This window comes from Camelus bactrianus, chromosome 3 (assembly GCF_048773025.1).
Source record: "Camelus bactrianus isolate YW-2024 breed Bactrian camel chromosome 3, ASM4877302v1, whole genome shotgun sequence".
NCBI lineage: Eukaryota > Metazoa > Chordata > Mammalia > Artiodactyla > Camelidae > Camelus > Camelus bactrianus.
In genome coordinates this window covers 25,262,143-25,284,616 of record NC_133541.1, presented here as the reverse complement: position 1 = coordinate 25,284,616, position 22,474 = coordinate 25,262,143, and the positions used below count along the sequence as shown (strand labels likewise).

Genomic DNA, 22,474 nt, shown 5'->3' with positions numbered 1-22,474 from the left:
TCCTTGCTGTGTAATTAGGAGAAAGAGGGTCTTTTCTGTCTTTGGACGCTTGCTTCCTGATCAGTGGCGGGAACCAGCCTTTGGAAGTTCCTAAAGCAATATATAAAATTATCTGATTGATTTCAGTATATTTTCCTCTTATTAAAAAATAATACAGTTTTAGATTTTTATCCATTCATTTACTGATTAAGGTAATGAATCAAAATTCTATATGAAAAATAAAAATAGACATTTAAACTAAATTTTAACCATATGTGGGGGCAAGTACAAGAGCAGGAGGAGACATAGGGGAGATGGAGGAAAAGATTCTGTGGTCTTTCCTGCCTCCCACCTTTCCATTCACCTACCCTTCCAAAGACAATTAACTCTTAACACACACACACACACACAGACACACACACACACACACACACACACACAGACACACACACACACACACACACACACACACACAGACTTTGATAGCATAGTGATGCCATCTTGTGGCCTTGAATGATATTGATACTTACAGAATGTCACAGATAATGCCGTTTTTGCAACAGCTGTCATAAACTGTATAAGTTCGCAGAGAAAGATTCAGATTGACCCTCTCCTAGGAAGGTCTCCCTTCCAGCCCTGGGTAGGTGGGGAAAGACATTGTTGAGAGCATCAGAATGGAAGAAGGGAGCCTTCTATTCTATGACTTTTCTTTGGAGTCCCAGAATTGAACTTTTGCCCACAGACACACCCTTAACTATTGTGTATTTAGGAAAGTTGGATGTTTAATAAGTACTCATTGAAAAGCTACATATATTCTGTAACACACACACACACACACACACACACACACACACACACACACACACACACAGAGATTTCTAATCCTCTTGTTCTACCACCTGAAACTAGGTGTTCTGATCTCACCACTGCCAGTGTCTCTTCCTTTCATTTGGGAGACTCTGCCACTTGCTAGCAAGCAGGAGTTGCCTGACCTGCCCATTGGCAAAATCCTAAATGTTCATTTGGGCGATGCTTCTGATTCTTCAGAGCACTTCAGAGCATAAGCCCGCTGGATGACGTATCTCCCTGTGTACTCAGTGAGCTGGAAATTGTTACCCTGCTAGACTCCGTTTCTGATTGTGCAAGTTATGTCTGCATAAGAAAATGTTTGGACACTTCATACAAATATAAAGAATATAAAATAGCTTTTATCACACGGAGCTAAAATGAGCATTTCACATTTCCTGTGCATCAGTCTCCTAGTGCATATACACATAATATACACGCACATATACACGTGGATGCACACCTGGATGTCTATGTGTACATGCACACACACACAACACACGCATATATACAGATGACACAAGTTACTTTCTAATGAGATACTCTTTAAATGAGATCACCACAGCTGAGAGGTTAAATGACTTGTCCAGCCATACCTGACGTTCCTGGTTAGTCATCTGATTCTAGAAATTCTTCCTCTCCATCCCTGCCCTAATTGGCCAGCCCTCTGCTGCATACTGACCCAGGCCCCTGCAGGGCTAAGTTGGCCTTTCCCAGCCTGGGGCGAGAACACATTTTATGGAAGAGCCTGTGATAGCCTGAGGCCTGAATCCCAGCCAGCAGGGACACTGTCCTCCCCTCACTGTGGAGAAGTGGGGCTTAAAGAGCACATGGCCTCAGCAGAGAGGGTCGAGGGGTGGGCTGATACCACCAAATGCTGGTGATCAGATCTCATGCTGAGAGGATGCGAGGGCCACCAGGCCAAGGGCTTATGAGTCTAGAGGTCACAGCTCTGTGGTGGGAAAGGGGTGGAACTGGGAGGTAGGGGGCACTGAAAATGCCTTCAATCCACCTCCCAGTCTGTGGCTGACTTTCACAGGTGGGTCCACCTCCCACCAGGGGCCCGGAGGGAGCCTCTCACCCAGAGCAGACAGTGCTGGGCAGGTGGGAGCCCGGCTCTCTCCCCAGCTTTCCTCACACGGTCCTTCTCGTAGTCAGGGCTCTGGCTCCGCTCCGCCTCTCTCTCCTTCTTCTCTTTGAGCCTGTGGATTTTCAGCTGAAAAGTATTATTTCAGTAAACATCCCAAATAGAATAACTTCCTCCAGCCTCAGGGAACCCAGCGGCATACAAAGAATGGGGCCTCCTTCTGGGGGAAGAGGGTGGGCTTGGGCTGCCCTGGGAGGAAGACGGGAAGTCCAGGACTTGTTGAACTGACACCTGAGTGTTTCATGGACACGCCAGAAGTTGGAGTCCATTTTTGTTATATTTCTTTTTTCTCTGTCGGAAGTATGAGGGGTTGTAGTCTTTGTGTTTTCGATCAGTCTGCTGATATGTCCTGAGTGCCTGCAGTCTAGATGCCTGGGGTAGATTGTGAACGGAACAGGCAACGTGCCCTCAGGGAGCCCGTGGTCTCATGGCAAGACTGATAAAGAAACAGATAAATGATGCAAATCAACAAAAGCAAATGCAAACCAGTAAGAACCAGAAATGGAATTATCAGGTGAAGACGTAACAGGGGACGGAGGGGGTGCCAGATTGGTCTGCGGGACTCTTAGGCTGAGATGGAAGGAGAGGGGGCCCCCCACTCAAAATCCAGGAGGAAAATGCATGCAGGCCTTGAGCAGTGGCCGCTTGGCTTGTTTGAGGACTTGAAAGAAGGCTTCCAGAGAGACGATAAAGGGAATAAACCTGGAGAGAGAGCCAGGAGCTCCGTTGAATAAGCCCTGAGCTAACACTCATGTATCTCTAATCTAAAGGTCTTGGAAAGTCTAGAAAATGGAGATGCCCAAGAAACTGAGAACTCAGGACGCTATCTGTAAAGCTAACGTTTGCGTCGTTCTCTCCTCAAAGCAAAACCTCTCACCTTCAGAAAACTGTTTTTTCTCTAGAGAGGCAGCTGCGAAGCCGTGAAATGCCTCCAAGGAGAAAGGAAAGAGACACAAGTCTGAATGACCTGCTCTCGGATTGCTGAGCGTTCATTTGGAATTGCAGGGACATGTCCTTGTCTGTATCATCCCAGGCCAGACCTTTAGGCTGGACTTGACCTTGACCCAGACTTCGGGGACCAGGGCAGCCCTGATTCATGGTGCCCAGTCCAACTCTGTTTCACTTTCCTGCTTCTCGGCGCTGTTCCCCCAGCAGGTGAGGTGGAAACACTCCTCCGTGGGAGGGAGAGGAGGAGAGAGAGGACTGTGTGGGAGCCTCTGTCCAGGGGGTGGTGAGCTGACCTGATTAGAGCCCGAAGCTCCCCTGGAACAGGAAGGAAAACAGAGCAGCTGTCAAAGATCCAAGTCAAGGAGGTGCTGCCCCCATAGGCAGATTTCTGGACCTGGCCTCCCAAAAGGGTGGATTCATGTGGCTTCAGATAGTGGAAGGGATCAGAGCACCAGACAAGTGTAAGGGATGATTTTTAGGGAGGTGCTAAAGACAGATAATTTCTAGGTGGTCATGTGACTGGAAACTTGGAGCTCAGCCCCTGAGTTTCTTTAGGAACCCATATCTGCAGCCCTCCACACAGGCCTCCTCAAATAAGCCTCCAGCGTGAAAGAGATCAGTGTCTTCACCAAGTAAAGGGGACTTCAAGGTGAGTCCTCTGGACATATGCCTTTCCAACCAGACTGCTGCCTTAAGCTCCTTCCTTACAGATTTTTCTAGTGACCACCATACACCAAGCTTGTTTGGTGGCCACTGCTTGGGCTGTGTAGTGGAAGGTGACCTAGAACAGGACACAGAGACCTGGGTTCTCAGCCTGACATTGGCACTAATGCACTGTGTGGTCTGGGGCAAGTGACTCAGCCTCTCTGGGCCTCCATTTCTTCAGCTATAAATTAAAGAGTTGGGGATATATTTTCTAAAATAGCAGTGGTTCTTGAACTGGAGCCTGCATCAGAACCCCCTGGAGGGCTTGTTAAAATCTCTGGGCGCCCCTCCCCCCTGAGTTTCCGGTCCACAGGGTCTTGAGTGGAGCCCAAGCATGTGCATTTATAACAAGTTCCCAGGGGATGCTGATGCTGCTTGGGAGTCTGCCTGGAGATGGAAGTTTCCTGAGGTGTCCCCAGGATGAGTTGTAGCCATGGCTGCAGACTTCACAAGGTGAGGGTTTCCTCACTGACGCATCTGGCAAGGCTGTCCACAGCTGTAGTTCCTTGAGGGGCTCTAAGCAGTGCCCGGCTCCTGATTCTGTTTTTTGATGGTCGTGATCTCCTTTCAGATGCTTCATCTCTGCCCCCTTTTTCCTCCTTCCTCTGATTTGGCAAGTTTATATCCACAGAGCTTTAAATAGTTCAGAGAGTTTTGACCTCTGGGATGGCAACTGAGTTTGATATTGTAAAGGGGGAGAGTTCTGGGTAATGAAAAAAATCTCCCTCTCTAGGGCTGGATGAGATGATAAGACAGGGGAGGAAGGACTGGCTCTCGTACTAAATGTCTTGCCTTAATATCTGGTCTTATATGATCAGATAAAGAGAAAATGTGTTGAGGGAGCCAGGCAACCCGGGAGGATTCACTGGAAGGAAATTGGGATTGGAATTTAAAGCAGAATGTTAAAGGAGCTTAAAGGTCATCCAACTCAGTGGTTTTTAGAAACCAGTGTTTCTGCAGAATTGTATCAGGGGCTGTTACAGGGGTGCTGACTGTCCACTTTTCAAAGGCCGCCAGAAGCATCTGGTGAGCAAGCAGAGCGAGGTTGGTTAGGTGTGCTGGAGTAAAGGAGAGTTCGGTGCTGTCGCATCGCAGGGAAGGTGGGCAGGGCACTTGTGGGCTTTGGGGGCCTGAGGTGGGTGATTTCAAGGCAGGTCTTGTAAGGGAGGAAATGGTTGGGATTTGGACATGTTTATGACAGAATAGCTTGGGATTGGTGGGCTCAGCATATTAAAATGGACCTTGATAAGCAAACTATTATATAGTTTGCTTGATACATATAACCTTACCCTCCAGAAAAGGACTGTCCAGAACCCACAGCTAGCGTACTCCTGCTCAATTTCAAGATTGTTTAAAATAGGAACAAAAAAGAATGTCTGTTTCTAGAATTGTTTTGCATAAAGAAATACAGGGAATCATGTGGACTTCAGTCCTCAGGACCAAGGAGAGCGGTTGCTGTTTGGGTCCTTGCCCCTCCCCTGCCCTCTCAATCAACTAGAGCACCTGTACATTCTTCTGTTTTCTGTTTGGGGTTTCTCCATCAGATTTAATTGAAAGAAAGGGCTTTACATCTTGAAAGGGGTTCAAACTCCAGACGTACACAAAAATCCCCATTTAGAATAGAGAACACTGAAGTCCAGAGGGGAGGGGCAGTCACACCATTGGTTCATGGCACAGAAGAGGACACGCACTACCTTGTGCCATGCCCCTGGGGCAGTCAAGACAGCAATGCTGGGCTCAGCCACAAGTCACCACCAAAATCTCAGTGGTACCCAGTAAAGCTTTCTCCCCCTCATGTACATCTGAAGGGATGAGACAGCTTTCCCACATCTTCCATCTTTCCCACAGGAAACACATGGTCTCCAACATGCTGTGGGAGAAGAGAGGAAAGTGGTGGCTTACTGGCTCTGAGATCCAGGAGCAGTTGAAAATACAGGTCACATCCATGCACAGGCCACTGGCCCCAACCTGACTGCAAGGGAGGCTGGGACGCCCAGAGGAGCCCAGGAAACACTGGTGTGCACTGACTACCTCTGCCTCATCCAGGATTTGGGGGTGCATACATGCTTCATCTTGTGCTGTTTTATCCCCTAGTTTCTAGAGGAGAAACTTAAAGAGCAGTAAGGAGCAGTAACTTGACCACTCCACACAGGCTGGAACTGATGTGGCCAGCACTTGAACCCAGATCGAACTGAAGATTAGTGCTCTTGTCTCTCCCCTACCCTGCTAGGAAAAGAGACATGTGGGGGACGAAGAGGCCAAAGCCAAATGGCTTTGAGGTAGGAGAGATCTATGTACTTTGGAGGCAGAGAGGCAGGAACAGGTAGACCTGAAGTTGAAATGTAGGAGGTTGAAGGAAGACATATAAGATCTTAATGAGAAAAACAGGATTAAAAGCACAGATAAAATGTTAGCAAGCATAAAGAGATGGAATTATTTCTCTTCCTCTTACACAAAAGAAAGAATAAGAGAGCAGTTTACAGACAGTGAATATAAGGATAAATGGAGCCTGTATGCAAAACTTGGGATTCTGGTGACAGATGACAGTAAAAAGGGGAGGAGCCCACACTGAGGGGTTAGGAAAAATAGCATGGTACTTAGATGAACCAGGTTTGCACTGGGTCTTGTGATCTGAGCTTCTCCATCACCTGGCCCCTCCTCTCTCTCTGGCTTCCCTCTGGCTTCTATGATCTCCCTCTGAGGCTGCGGGCTGGGCGCTTCCTCCTTGCTCACAGCCTGCTTTGCCTCAGTGAGGCCAGTTTGCTGTTCCAGTGTCATCAGACTTTGGTGGTCACTGCTTGTCCTGACTTAGTGACCCCTCAGTTGCCTGCCTTGAGCCACCTGTTTCCAGAATTACTCCTGATGAATTCCTCTCTAGCCCTTTGGCTTGTTAACAGATTAGTTGTCCCCTCTGCACTCTTTTCATCCCTCCAGCTAATGACAGTCCTCAGATCTACATAGCTAAATTCTGCTTAAAGGAATCAAACTCATTTTGATATTTGGTCTAAGAAAAAAATAGGAAGATCCAGGTTTCTTAGGAGAGGCAGCGAGGCTGCCTGAGTTCACATCCCAGTTCCACCCCTAACCAACTCTGAGACTTCACACAGGTTACTTAATCTCTCTGGGGCCCACTCATTCTTCATCTGTAAGATGGGGAGAGTAGTAGTGTTACCAGAGAGTAGGTTCTTGTCTCCTATGGGAAAGAATTCAAGAGCAAGCTGTAGTAAAATGAAAGAAAATTTATTTAGAGAGATGCATACTCCATAGACAGAGTGCAGGCTGTCTCAGAAGGGAGAGTGGCCCTGGGAAATGGGGGTCCTCTCAGGATTAAGAGTGGCCCTGGGATACAGGGATGCTTGGTTTTTATGGGCTTGATAATTTCATATGCTAACAAGTGGGAGGATTATTCCAACTATTTTGGGGAAGGGGCAGGGATTTCCAGTAATTGGGCCACCGCCCACTTTTTGGTCCTTTATGGTTGGCCTCAGAACTGTCATGGCACCTGTAGGTGTGCCATTAGCATGCTAATATATTACAATGAGTCTATAATGAGGCCCAAGGTCCCCTGGAAGTCAAATCTTCCACTATCTTGGGCCTAGTTGGTTCTAACCAGTTTGCGTCCTTTCCTCAATTGCTGCGTCATTCTTTTAATAGTTGTGCCCTGCCCCCTTCCCTCCTGCTCAGTAGTTTTTTACCTCATAGTATGTTTCTAAGCATTAAAATTTGTTGCTATATCTAAAAGATTAGGATAAACTAGAACTAAAACTTAGACCAGTGGTAAGAATAATGTAACTGTTTCCCATCATCATTTTTGTTATCAAACACAAGCAACACAATCAAGGTCAACAGTGATAATGGTTCTATTATTTGTAAAGATCTGTGTCACTACTTTGCTTAATTCTCATAGCAAATCATTACTAGTGGCCCATACCACTCTTTTGGTTATAAGAGCTTTCATTAAGTTTAAATATAAAAAGGTATCTTCTGAGTTTGATGGAAATGTGGTTACAGTGTTAGTCATATTACAGTTTTGTATTCTTGCCACGGGAAATATTGTGAGCAATGGAGTGCTTTTATCTCAAGTTATAAGGGAAAGTTTTATTGAAACCAGGATGAGGGGGAAGTCTTGTCACGTTGCCATCAGAATGAAAAGAAGAGTCTTCACTCACTCATCCTGCTGCTTGTTTATATAAAGAAATCTCGGCGTCAGGTCCTTGTGAGGAGAGACCGTGGCATTTGAGCTGAGTTCTTTGGGGGCTCAGAGGACCATCGAGAGAAGGGCAGTCTCGTTTAGTAAGATGGGAGGCTGAGCTGCTGGTTTTCATTCTCAGCAAAGGCTCCTGCTCGAAACAAACAAAGGAAGGTGCAGGTGGTGAAAGCGGGAGGCTGTGGAACCGACCCAGGAAAGCTGAGATAAATCCAACTCAGGATGCAGAATTCAAATATTTTCTCTGGCGTTGACAGGAAGGGTGGGCTGAGTGTTCGCTCTGCTGAATCAGCAGTATGTTCTGTCCTGCCACTCCCCTGTCATCACCAGGCCTGAAGCCTTTAAAATACCAACACTTAGCATTTTGTGGGTGGAAATCCAGATGTAGGGAAAAGGAACCCTTCCATACTGGGAGACCGTGGGGCCCTTTGCTCTGGCCACCTTGGAGCTGTAGAGAAGGGAGAAGGCAAGGATCCCTCCCACAGTTCATCCTGCCTCCTGATCTGAACTCCCTATGACAACTGATCGACCGGCTATGGAGTTTTTATTTTTAAAAAAATTCATTCAACTTAAAAAAGTTATCAAATCTAAGTGCACATGTCACAAGTACACAATTTATAAATTTTCACAAACTGAACATCCTCATGTAACTAACACCCAGACCAAGACAGAGACTATGACCAGCTCTCCAGAAGCCCTCCCGTGCCTCTTTCTTCTGCCCTGACCTCTAACAGGATAGATTGCTTTTGCCTTTTTGGTACTTCATATAAATGGGATAATTCAGTGCATACTCTTTGTACCTGGCTTTTTACCTCATCGTTACCTTGGTGAGATTCATTCATAATGTTGCACATGGTTGGAGATCATTCTTGGCTGTAGAGAATTCTATCATATGAACACTTGATGAGCATTTGGCAATTTCCATTTGGGCTTTTTTTTTTTTACTAGTATTGCTGTGAACCTTCCAGTGCATGTCTTTTGGTGGATGTATGCACATTTGGGGGGATATATGTGTGTGCACTTGGAACACACAAGCACACGCACTCCCTTCACACCTAGGAGGGGAATTGCTGGGTCATACAATGTGTGTATATTTAGCTTCAGTTGTTACTGGCAGTTTTATAAAATGGTTGTGTCAATTTAGTATAGGGGGATTCCATTTGTTCTCCATTCAACTCTTGTCTCTCTAGATTCCAGGGCCAGCACAACAGACTGCACATGCAATAAGCACATATAACAAGGAACAGACCATAGTCAGCTCAGCATTCTTTTCAAAGCAGAGCTAATGCTGCGGCTGCTCCCCTCAGCTGCTCTCTGTCTGACTAATGAGATTTATCCTTGGAGCCATCAAGTCCCCAGTGGTATGAACTCTGATCAGACCCCTGGTTCTGGCTTTTCTTTGACTGTTGAGAATCCTGGTGAGCATCTATTGTCTATGATTGCCATCAAAGGACAGTCTCCATGGCCTATTTATAACGAGGAGGGTGGAAGGACTTGGAATGCTTTTTCCTGAATCCAGAAAAACTTACTGGAGTTGGAAAATAAAGCCCTTTTTAGAATTGGCAATCACTTTTTGGGGAAAGGGGGAGCTATTAAGAGCTTATTTAAGAAACTTAATATGTTGATGTCAGAAATCTCTTTCACCCTCACCAAAGAATTGATCTTAATCCCATTGTCTAATTGGATAAGAGTTGTTCACAATTTTAGACGTCTCTGGATAGCTTCCATTGTGGATGCTTGTTTGGATGTTTTTACAGGCAGCATATTTTCCTGTGGAATGCTTGGCAAACATTTGTAATGAAGAGTTGGATTTGAAGTTGTGGATACAGATGGATAAGGTCACCCTACAAATCAACCAACGAGTAACATTAAATGTTTAAATTGGATATAAATGAGTGCTTTGGCTCTTCCCTTCCTTCTCCCCCTCTCTCCAAATATTTTTCTTTCACTTCCATCTTTCAATAATTAGCGATAGTTTTATTGGATGTTGGGCAAAAGACTTTTTTTTTTTTTAATAGAGCGTTCATCTGTCATAGTAACTTCTCCACTTTTAATGGAACTAGTAAAATTTCTGCTTTCCATGCTACCTTTTATTCATAAGTTAACTTAAGTTCCAGTGAGGAAAGATGACAAATCCAGTGGCCAGGAGTCGAGGAGAATTTGTCCTATGGGTAAGGTATTTAGCCTGAGGGATTTCAAATGCCACTTTGCATGATGAACCCCCTTAAGATTCTTAGAAATTGACGGTGCAGTGAAACCACTCATCTTAATAGATGCTCATTGGACAGCCAAGCCACCCGACCATCTTATGACTCCCTGGTCAGAAAAGCAAGTTACTCATGTATGCAACTATTTAGCAGCTAAATTTCTAGAAATAGAATTGCTAGGTCAAAGGGTAAGTCCATTTAAAAATTTTAGAAATATTGCCAGATGGTGCTCCAGAAAGCTCGCATCACTTTTCACTCAAGTCTGCAGTGTACCAGAGTGTCTCTTTTTCTCCTTACCTCCTTTAAAACCTGTCACAAAAATGAATTCCTCTTGGATTCTCTTTAGAGCCCTCCTATACAGCTCCACTCTGCCATTGCCTTGGCATCTGTCTTTTTCTTCTCAATGGCTCATATTTTGCGTATTTTTACAGCTTACTTACTTTCCCACTTCATCCACCCACCCAACCCCTCTACTGTCCTACCTAAGCATTAAATTAAAACCCAAGTGGATTGGAAGAACTGTTAAGCTCTCATTGGTGTAGCTGGTTCAATCCTAATTTTGCAACAACTTACGAAATAGACAAATTGGGTAAGTTGAGGAATACCTGTATAATGATAAAGATATTGAGACAAGGACCATTAAATTATTCACAGTGACCAAAGTCTTTTATTTGGGACAGGATGGTTGGTGGGGGAAGAGAGTATTTATGAGAGACAGTGCAGTGGTTAAGAGCCAAAACGCCTCTGTTTAAATCGTTGCTCAGCCACTGTGTGACTAGTAAGGAACTTACGCCATCTGTAAAATGGGGATAATAGTTGTACTTCCCTCACAGGTTTCTTGCATAGATTAAATGACTTAATATATGCAAAGCACTTCTAATAGGATCTGGTATAGTGCCATTATTATTAGTTTAAGGCTATTACTATGAGTTTGTTGCTTCCTTTTCTTCAGTGGGCTTAACTATTCCATTGGGCAAGAAGATGAAAAGTCTGCCCTGAGTTCCCTTCATCAGACTAGCTGAAATTTGGATGTATAGAAAGGCAGTTTATTTGAAAGCACTGAGCTTTTCTGCCTGAAAAAAATAGGCAAGATGGTGCTAAAAGACAGTGGCATAGGAAGGGTACAGATTTTGTCTTATCTGTTAAAAAATATTGCTGGCGTGAGCCTCCTTTTTTTTTTTTTTTTTTTAACAGTTTGATAGACAGAGTGTCTAGCATAAAATGGGTGCCTCTTTCTTCCTCCTCCTGGTTCATCTGACAAGCCTTCAGCAAAGAAATAGAGCAATGCAAACCCCCGTGATGCCGGGACATAGGACTTCCTTCCTTTGCTGTCTTCTCTGGCCGATGGCCCCTCTCTCCTGTGACACACCCCCCCAAAAGCCAAAAATTATGTGGAATTTCTTTCTTAATCAATTTCTGCTTCCATCCGACTTTCCAGCCTCTAAATCCATAGAGTATTTTTTAGCTTTACTTGGGACCAAAACTGTATGCATGTTCTTAGATTTTTTTCCCTCCCCAAACCAATAAAATAAGAATTCTGTGTTGGCAAGCTCAATGACTCTCTCCCTATCCTCTGAGTAGGGTTTAGTCCTACTAGATCAGTTCTTTGGGGGCTTTTATAATGTTGAATCAGAAAGAAAGTGAAAATGGACAAGAATCTGAAACCCCTGGGCTTGGGCTGGGGGAGGAGATTTCCCAGGGACATTTGGAGGGAGGCTGTGAGTTTAAGAGATTGATCCTTGTTGTGATGATTCATCATTGCAAGCAAATTACTTCGGGTTATTTTAAATTAATTTTGTTAGTGGCTGAACTGTGATCCTTTGTTCATATCAAAATATAATTTTCAATGACTAAAAAAACACTGTGTGATAAAAATGGTGGTGAGCATGTGCAAGGTTTTAATTACTGCAGTAATGAGGGAACCAGCAGATGACAAAGCTGATTCACAGGAGGACATGAGAAGCTAACGTGTATACAGCTAGTGAAGGAAAAAGAAAAGACAACACTGCAATAAAGAAGAAGCTGCAAGAAGATTGCTAGGTTTGATACCCAACTGGTTCATTTCCTACACAGCAATAAAAACAATAACTTTTGGGGCTGTCTTATCTACTGGACAAAAAACATTTGTTGTTTATAAGTTTTCTACAAATTAACATCTATCTTTGCATAGCTGTAAAATGTGCCTGGGCCCTTATCAATGGTAAATAGTAAGCCTAGAGTCAGATAAACCTTGGGTGGGCTTGTTAGATAGCTCCCTGTGTGATAGCAGAGATTACTCGGTTATCTCTTTTTGCTTTTCTTCCAAGTTTTGGGTGATTTTTCTTCATAGTCCCTTGTGTGGTCATAAACAGTCTTCTAAGATTATTTTTGATCACAAAAAAGACTGGTCTCACTGTGTTTTGTGTTCTTTGCCTGATCCATTTACAGAGGAGCAGCACGTAGAACACATACCACCATTCTTGTTGTTCAGCCAACAAATCTACGGCCATGAGAAGCCAAGGAACTACAGAAGCCAGACAATCAGCTTTGGTCTGGAAAGTTTGTAAAGAATCCAGGATTGCATCTCAACTTCTATTATTCCAAAGATCATCTCCCCAAATGTTTATTTTAATCATTCTTATATGCTTATTAATTCCAAAGCGAGAGAAACAAATTTAAGAAATTCATCTCCACCCAGGTTTCACCCACAGTGCCTACAACTGCATGTGAATTCTTTTCTCGCGGTCTTCCTCCTCCCCTGCAAATTGTTAAAGTTCCTTGGCTGCCAGGGAGTGATCCTCCTTACTGGCTGTAAGTCCGGAAACCCTGTAAGCACATACCAATTTCCCAGCATGGCCTTGTAGACATTAGGCCCACAAATGACAATCAACTTTTGTTGTTCGTCGTATCAATGACATGAGTTTTAATTCCGGCATAACACTCCAGGTGTGGCCTAAGTTTACAAATCAACTTGCTCAACTACATCTCTGTTTAAAAAAAATTTTAAAAGATTTTTATTATTTGATTTACAGTGTTGTATTAGTTTCTGGTGTATAGCATAGTGATTCAGTTAAAAAGAATAAATTTTTTTTTTCTATTGAAGTATAGTCAGTTACAGTGTGTCAGTTTCTGGTGTACAGCATAATGTTTCAGTCATGCGTATATATATACCTATATTCATTTTCATATTCTTTTTCATTAAAGGTTGTTACAGGGTATTGAATATAGTTCCCTGTGCTATGCAGAAGAAATTTTTTTTTATCTATTTTTGTATATAGTAGTTAATATTTGCAAATCTCAAACTCCCAAATTTATCCCTTCCACCCCCTTTCCCTCCAGTAACCATAACAGCAGTCTGTTCTTTGTTTTTTCGAAATCAAGGCCATACAAAGTCAGCAGAAAGCCCAAAAAATACTCTCAGGAGAAGCAAAATCTCTATTATCTGGACAAATTACAGAGAAGATGAATAATAAATTTCACTACCTTTTGTTAAGAGCAAACTGAATACTCCAAGACTCATTTATCATTTTAATGGAAAGAATACTGCATTCTAATTTTGCGTTAATGTGATATTGGACAGTATAGAATTTATGAGCATTTTTAAAATGAAAATTGAACCAGCTTTGTCAGCCTTTTAAACAAATTTCTTCTTTTCAGTCTTAAGTTTGCAAGTTTTATAAACTAAGGCAAATAACATTTCCTCTTCTGTGAACCTTCTGTATCCTGTTCCCACGCAGGTTTTGCCTTTTGCCATCTTTTTCACATTCCAGCACAACCAGGTACTTCACTATAAGATCAAATTACTTTCTTTTTTCATTAGCAAACCCAAACACAGCCCGTTATCTTGCATACATATATACCTATTTATTTGGGACTCCTGTTCTCAGTGTAGTCTCAACCACTGATCTTAGGTACAACTTTTAACTAAGGTAATGTTTGTTTCATAGTGAAAACTGGAAGGTAATATTTAAGAACTAACCCTCTGTTATGCAGAAGCATCCTAACAAGCGAGCAAAATTCATAAACATAAATAACAAAACTTACTACAGCCACACACACCTGTTTTACACGTACGCACACCAGGAGCTTGCAGCCTCAGTTCTACAACTCAGTCAAATGTCAGATGCAAATAGAGACACAGATACATATTCAAACCGACCGACCAACCAGTTCCTGTCTAGAGAAAGAAAAGAAAAGAAAGAAAGGAAGGAAGGAAGAAAGAAAGAAGGAAGGAAGGAAGGGGAGAGGAGAGGAGGGGAGAAGAGAAGAGAGAAAAGAAAAGAAAAAAGAAAAGAAAGAAAAGAAAAGAAAACAAAAGAAAAGAAAAGAAAACAGAAGAAAAGAAAAGAAAAAAGAAAAAAAGAAAGAAAAGGGAATCCCTGCGAGTCTGCAGACCTTAAGAATGGATAATTACTCTACATTTTGAAAGGGGCTTTTCCCATCCTTCAGACCTAGCCTGCAAACAGCTGTGGACCATTACTTAATCAGACTTTCAGATACAAACAAGTGATAGCACAACCAAAGTCCACACCCAGCTGCTTTTCTCGACCTGGCAGACAGGTGCCCAACCAAGTCACCCGAGCTCTCACCCTGGAAAGGAGATGCTTGTCAAACTAGATCTTTAAGACTCACTTTGAATGATGATAACCAGAATCACTAGACCATAACAATTTTTGGCAGGTCTCAGAAATACTTTTGCTTCTATTGACCAGTGGATTTTTGTCGTATAAACAGTGAGACTCCAATAGCTGATCACGTTGCCCTTTGCTCAGTAATGGCTAGAACTGAAGCCAGGTTTGTGGACCAAACAAAGCAAGGAAGAACAGAAGATAATAACTGGTTTTTTAATTCGTCTCATCATTTTTCACTCATTTTATCTTCTTCCTCTTATTTTTCTTTCCTTCTTGCTGTTTTCTAGTGGAAGTTATCTGGCCATAGTGTCTGTACTGGGGAGACACATGAACTCCTTTGTGAAATAAACAGGGTTTAGACATATGTCAAACAAACTCCCATACTGGATCCATTTCCAAATTTCTGTTTGTGATGTCCTTATAGTTTTGAGGCTCAAAAGTGCTTTAGAATGAACAGGAAACAGTCATAGCTTTAAATCTGTATTTTCAAAAAACTCTTCCCCAAACTGATAACGACATTATTTTGTATGTTGATGGTTTCTGTTTCTGCTTGCCTAGAACTTGATTTCCTCAGCAGTGAGCTAATAGGACTTGCTGCTGCTGCTGACTGGACACATCCACATACAATAAATCTTGATAAAACAATACACGCTGAGGAGTATAAGTATAGTTCCCTGATTGGCCCTTTTGATAATACTGATTGTTCCCTTTGTTGAATTTCACGCTATGAATCAAGCTCGTAAGCTCTAGGTGGAAAGCATCTCCATAGTTTCAGAAACATCAGTTCAGAAGCTTAAGGCCTCAGAGTATGTGCCTTTCACAGTTACAAATCTGGTGTGGGATTTGGGTATTTGACTTAGTATTTGTTTAAAATCAAGTCCTAAATTTATTTTAAAGTGAGGCCAAGCTGCAGGAGTCTAGCCAGATCCCCATGTTCTGCGATGACCTGAATTCCTGTTGGGGCCTGGCCATGACCCAGCCAGTGGTCCACAGGCAACTTTGTGATCTTAAGGACCAGATGTTGGGTTGAAGGAGCCAAAGTCCCAGGGTGCAGCGAGAAGATGCTGTATTAGCTTACCTCATCTGGATCCATCTGTACCAGAGGGACTCAGTGGGCTCAAGAAGAATGAGGTTTGATTTGAGATGCCAAGCTATTTCATCGCCAAGCTATTTCATCTTTGCCAGTTTATTACACGAATTATCACAGCTTCTCATCTAAGTCAGTGATCTTGGACTTGGCCTTGTCTCTGTCCTTTACCTCATCAATTCTCATTGATTCTTTTCCCCACTTCTGGCACTCCTAAAACCTATGGTACCTTCTTCACTCACAGTCACACTTGCCTGAATCCAGGAGGCTTAGTGCTACAAGCGCATCCTGTCCCTGAAGAGGCAGTTCTGCTACAAAGATGAGGAGTTCATGACTTTTTTTTCACAACCTGCTTTCCCTCCTCTATGCCATTCTTTTCCATCCCCAAACTTTTATCGTCATCTGTATTTGAAGCCTTCCTTTCAAGAGCATTTGAAAACATTCTTTCTCTCTGGAGTGGTATGTAACTTTGGGGGACATGTTGAGAACTGCTCTCATCATTCAAAGCCCAATTTACTATTAATTGACAGGGAGTCTTTTAGGTTTTCTATCCAGTTTTTATTTACTTGATTAACTATTAATAAAAGTAGATAACATTCATTAAATTTTTACAATGTGCCAGCTACTGCAATAGGTTTTTAATCAGCTCTTTAATGGTTATAATAATTCCATAAGCTAAATTCCGATCTGGTCCCAATTTACAGATGAGGAAACTAAGGCAGAGAGCATTCAAGTAAATTACCCAAAGTCCCTCAGGAGTTACTAAGAAGCAATGCTAATTTGACTTTGAAACTCTGTATGTAAACATCATTCTATGCCGAAAACTAGATTGAGATATTGAATTAGGAGTTTGGGATTAACATATACACACTACTAAACATAAAGTAGATAAACAGCAGGGACCTACTGTATAGCATGGGGAACTATATTCAATCACTTTTAATAATCTATAATGGAAAAGAATCTGAAAAAGAATAGATATATATGTGTATAAAAACCACTTTGCTGTACACCTGAAACTAACACAACATTGTGAATCAACTATACTTCAATTAAAAAAAAAGTCACTTCATCTCTCCAGGGTCCATTATGTTCTCTATTTTAAGTAGTGTTTTTAACTCTTGAGTTTTGAAAGATAATATATACTACAATTCTAACCCTGTTGACATTTTCAGAGAGGAGACGGTTAGAGCAGAAAGAAAGACATTATGATGTTCACTAATTTTTTGTGATTAGTTTTACAAATTAATTTGGCAAAGGCTTCTGTGGGAGGATGTTGCCGTGTATCTGTTGACACAATTCCATTCTTTTGGAGACTGATGGTAGGGAGTGGTGCTTGGAGCATGTAATATATTTGGAAAGGCACCAAAGTCTGTTTGTGTAGCACGGACCCCCTGGTCCTGGAGGCCTGGCTGGGCCAGCTGAGCCGAGCAGGGGCTTTAATTTAGAATTTCCTGAGCCACTTGTGGATTCAACCTATAGCCTTGGCTTCTTGAGTCCATGCTCCAGTGGCAGTAATTGGATTCAGGATTATTTCTATATGCCGAGTCTCTGGCTCTCTTTATGATGATGGTTGGCGTGTAGACCTGAGTGAATAAGCAGAAAGTTGATCTGATCAGTGATTTAACAGGCTGCTTGAGACTTCCAGAGGTGTTTTTTTTTTTAATGAAAGTCTTTAAGAATAATATTGAAGTAATACCAGTTATTAATTCCTAGTATGTATACATAGAATGGTCATACCTATTGTATCCTTGAATTACCATAATTACCAGAGGAAGTGACAGGACACATAATTTTAATCCCATTTCAGAGATGAAGAATTAACCTCAGAGAGTTCAAGAGACTTTTCCAGTGTCAAATGCTTGGGATCAGAATATAAGACCCCTAGTTTGTGGGAATTACTCTTTTTATTACACTTTTTTCAGACAGTATTTGTTTTGTTTGTGTTTATATATTATTTTCATGGTAGACTGAGTGCACTTATGGCCGCAAATTTTGGTCTCTTTCTGTATCCACGTCTTGGGCTGTGTCCCTGAAGTCCCTCTCTCTTTCTCCTCTGAGTACACCTTTGTGTGTAGCTCTGACTTTTAAAATCATAATTATATTCCAAAAATTCAAATAAAAGAGAAAGAACTAAAATCAACTAGGATGTAGGGGAAATCAAAATGGAATACAAGCAGTAGCAAATGAACCTAGCTGCATTATAAATGAGTAACATAACCACAGTGAAGGAAGTGGGGAAGAAAAGAACTAACCTAAGAAATAGTGTTTTAACTGTGTTGTAAGGCTAAAAACCAAAACCAAATACACAAACACAATATTCTAGTTAGTAAATTTGTTTTACACATGGGTACAGGTTAGCAGATCTGAAACTACCTTACATGTACTGGAGGACTGAGCAGATAAGTAAATATATTGTGGATAATAAGAATCAGGTTTCCCAGTGGTAGAGAAAGAAGTTATAAACAACATAAGCAACAACAAATAAAAATAGAGAGGCTAAAATAAGCCCTATGACTTTGGATACCCAGAGGTATCAGTATGAACTCATGGTTTTTAAGAGATACATAGATGGATGGATTGGTGGAAGGATGGAATGATAGATAGACAGATTGACATAGAAGTTGACATAGAGGTGTGCATATATATGAGTGTTTACATATACTTTCTACCTTTATCTGATTAGAGGGCTTAGAAACAGTGACACCCTAGTAGCAACAAGCACATCTAGCATCCAGATCTTGGTTTCTAATACCGTTTTCCATCAAAGAACCTGGGTTTGTTGGTGAAGTGGTTGATTCCATGTCTAGGGCAAGGAAAATACAAGATGAACTTGGATCATCTTATGGTGCCAGAAAGCAAGGAAGTACTTGAAAATGTTGGATATATTGAAAGTACACAGAGCCAACTTGAAAAAATTCCCAATGGCCAAAGCTGGGACAATTTAAGCAACAAAATGAATGCTGATAGTATTGGATTATAACCCATAGAATAAATATTCATAAGTCCAAGATGTTATAAATAAATAATTGAAAAATGGTGGTGAAGGGGCAAACTTTTCCTTACTGTATAATTCCAATTAATAAATGTGGATAGAGTGATGGAAATAGAAAATTACTATTTGTCAGAGCAATCATTGTTGCAGGCAAGAATCACCAGTGTTCGCTAATTAGCACGTGAAAGTATGATGAGAAACAAGATATTTTTGTAATTTCAAAGTATCTCCTTACAAAATACGTATTGATGACTAAGGGACAAATAGGAACTTTACAGTGGAGACATCTGGCAGATACCACCCTAACCAGGTGATGAACGCATCATCAATAATGAGGTACATTGATATCATCTGATTCTTCATCTGAAGCACTGAAAAGGGCATGGCATCATGGCTGTGGTATTTTTTCCCCAAATCATAATCTAATTTAATCCTGAAGAAGCCAGACAAACCCAAGTTGAGGGTTATTATTATACAAATGACTGGCCAGTTCTCTTCAAAAGTATCATGGTCATGAAAGACAAAACCAGAGCTGGGTTTGAGGACACTGAAGAAACATGACAACTAAATGCAATGTGGGATTCTGTATCAGAGCCTACAGTAGATGGAGAACAGTAATTGGACCTGGGCAAAACTTGATAGGGTCTATAGAGTAACGGTAACAGTATTGTATGTCAATGTTAATTTCCTGGCTTTGACAGTTGTCTTGTGGTCAGGTAAGATGTTAACACATGGGTGGGTGAAGGGTATATGGTAACTGCTAGTACTTTTTTGCAGATGTTTTAGAAATCTGAAGTTATTTCTAAATGAAAAGTTAAAAAAAAAAAACCAAACAGATGCAATTGCTGCCCTCAGATATGTCCCTGCTGTCAAAAACACAATCTAGTGGTGGAGATGGACGTTAATGTAAAAACACCCAAATAAATGTAAAATCACACATATGATAAGCTCCAAAAGTTAGCACATAGTGGGGTGAGACACATTTATGGGGGACTTATTCTAGTTAGAGAGAAGGGGACATTCGAGCTGGGATCTGAAGGAAGACTGGGAGTCAGTAAGATGAAGGAGGAAGGAAGGAGACTTTCAGGCAGAACAAACACCATATACAATGGCTCTATGGTGAGAAAGAGCAGGGCACAACTGAAAAATCAAAATAAGGCTGGTGGGGAGCAAAGGAAGGAGGTGGGTTGGAGAATTAGGTGGGCAGGAGAAAAGACAGACTGGGGTGGTTTCAAGTGGAGAATGTAGGGTTCAGGGAAGGAGGAGCTACCAGTTTTTGAGCACTTTTTATATACCGGCTTCTGTGCTAGACCCAGCCCTGAAGCAGAGGCTGCCATTAGCCTTCTTTTGCAGATGGTAAAGTTAAATCACTTGGCCAACATCATTTAGAAACTGCAGATCTCAGCTCATTGGTTCTACTGAACCAGCATCAACACCAGGTTCTCCAGACCTCAAGAGTACCATGAGAAAGTGCTAGGGAAACTGTGATTTCAAAAGAAATGCATAGTTAGTTCATGAAAGAAAGCAGCCGTCACCTAGGAGAGCTTGTGGTGACTGAGGTGACAAGCAGAAACAGTGCCAGTCACCGCTCACATGCGCTTTTAGCATGGCTTTGGTACTCGGTCAGTTGGCTCACTGGAAGCCCATTGTGCAGTAGACTCTTCTTTATCCAGAACTGTTAGCCGATGAGGGGTTCAGGGAAATTGTGCCTTCTGTTTGATTTAACGCTCTTGTCATGCCACCCCACAGCCTCAATGTTTAAAAACATAGAAGGTGATAGAATATATTCAGCAGGAGAAAGATGGACACGAGAATTTTTCTTTTTTTTTACCTTAATGGAGGTGCTGGGGATTGAACCCTGGACTTTGTGCATGCTAAGCATGTGCTCTACCACCAAGCTATACTCACCCTGAACAAGGATTTCTATGATGATTGAGAAAGCATGTGTAGATCTTCATAGACTCATGATCACTATCAGTGCCATGTCATTACCTTAGTAAAAGAAAGAGTATCCTGTAGTGAAGCTGGGCTGATTCTGGAACAAATGCTGGAAGTTACTTTATATAAATGATTGATATCAGTGCCTTTATCATTTGGCCAATTCTCTTTCTCCTGTTTAAAAAAAAAAAGTCTAAGGGGAAAATGATGCCCCTGTTATGTATCTGATTGAACTTGCGACTTGTTAAGTTTCTGTCATCGTCACAGTCATTAAGGGTCGTGTTAATAACACTTCTTCTGTTGGGCTTATTATAGGAGACTTTAATCTGTCTGTTTTAGCCATCTGTGACTACCCAGAAAATCCATTTGACCTAGTGCATGCACTACAAAATCTTTTAAAGTTTGCTCTTGGTGCTTGTCACTCTCCTTTGAGTTGACATGAACGGGAAAGCTGAAAAAGGAAAATGACAGGGTTGTTTTGGGTTTTGTGGCTGGTATGGGGGATTTTCTGTCTTCATTTAAAATGGCTTAAGTCCATTTGAGACTATGGGAAAGGCATTGTGCTAATGATTATGTGGTTCTTAGCTCCAGATTTTATCCCAAGTTAAGTCTCCAGTTGGCAATAGAGCCCGGGATTAGAGTCCCTGTCCCACATGCTAGCTCTGAATGTGGTTTTTCAGAACGTTGAGGCTGTGGGTTTGTTCCCACTTTATAGGGCAATCTGAGAATCTCAGAGCTTTTTAATTTTGTATAATTTTATTCTATATTTTTAACTTGTAAAATCTGAGGCGAGCTTCTCAGTAATTCTAGACATCCAGATTTGAGTAAAGTCTTACTGATTCAGACCTGCTCTCAGGGGCTACACTGGGACAGGGAGGAGGGATGGGGTTGTCAATGCCACTTCAAGGGAAGCTCAGAAGAGATAAGTGAACACTTCATGGCCCATAATGGATACAGCTGGAGCTCGTTGGGTCATACTTAATAAAAGGAGAAGCCAGGCAGTCACAGGCCCAGCTATCAAGAAGGAAAGAGAACGGATTTTGGAAGAGAGCAGGAGCCTTGCCTCACCAGCGAAACCAGAAGAGGAGGAGGGTTCTAAAGGTGGTTGGATGATGGGAAACAGAACCTGGACAGATTCTGCCAGCAGGTGACAGCCCAGCGAGGCCTATTCTAGGCTGATTGTATTTGACTGACTTCATCTTTTGTGTTTTTATTTCTTTATGCACACGTCTCTGATTCCCCACACCTGAGTGCTGCTGTGATTGTGGGCACTTTCCCTGTGCCTCCCCCGCTTCCGCTTCCGTTCCTCAGCGGTTGCTTTTCCTGGTGCTAAGTTCACTCAAGATCAGGCACTTGGCAGGGCTGTCTGAGCCAGAGGAGTAGAGGTGAGTCACTGACTCTGTACTAGGAGTTGGGAGATTGAGGTTTAGTTTCTGCTTTTGCTGCTGCTATGTGAGCTTGGAAAAATCATTTCTATTATTTTAGTAAAACTGTATTGAGACAATTGCAGACTCACATGTAGTTGTTAAATATAATAGAAAGGGATCCCTTGTACCCTTCATCCAGTCTTCCCCAACAGTAACATCTTGCAAAACGATAGGACAGTATCACAATCAGGGCAATGACATGGACATAATCCGCGTTGACCTTGTTCATGTTTTCCCCCTTTTCCTTGTGCCCAGATGTGTGTGTGTGTTTGTGTGTAGGTATCATTAGTTCTACGCAATTTTATTACACGAGTTGTTTCATGAATCCACTGATGCAGTCAGGATACTGAATAGTTCCATCCCCAGAAGTTTCCCTCA

At 42.1% G+C, this 22,474-nt stretch overlaps 1 protein-coding gene across 4 annotated transcripts in view; it reads left to right on the top strand.

The window, feature by feature from the left end:
• ADAMTS12 (ADAM metallopeptidase with thrombospondin type 1 motif 12) overlaps positions 1–22,474 on the top strand; it is a 287,771-nt gene that overhangs the window by 125,414 nt on the left and 139,883 nt on the right. The window contains exon 1 of one of the 4 annotated variants that reach the window (XM_074356860.1): positions 12,270–22,054. The exons of the other annotated variants lie outside the window; for them this stretch is intronic. The gene's annotated coding sequence lies outside the window, so the exon portion shown is untranslated. Of the gene's footprint in view, positions 1–12,269; positions 22,055–22,474 lie in introns of those variants that run through there. 4 annotated transcript variants of the gene reach the window in all.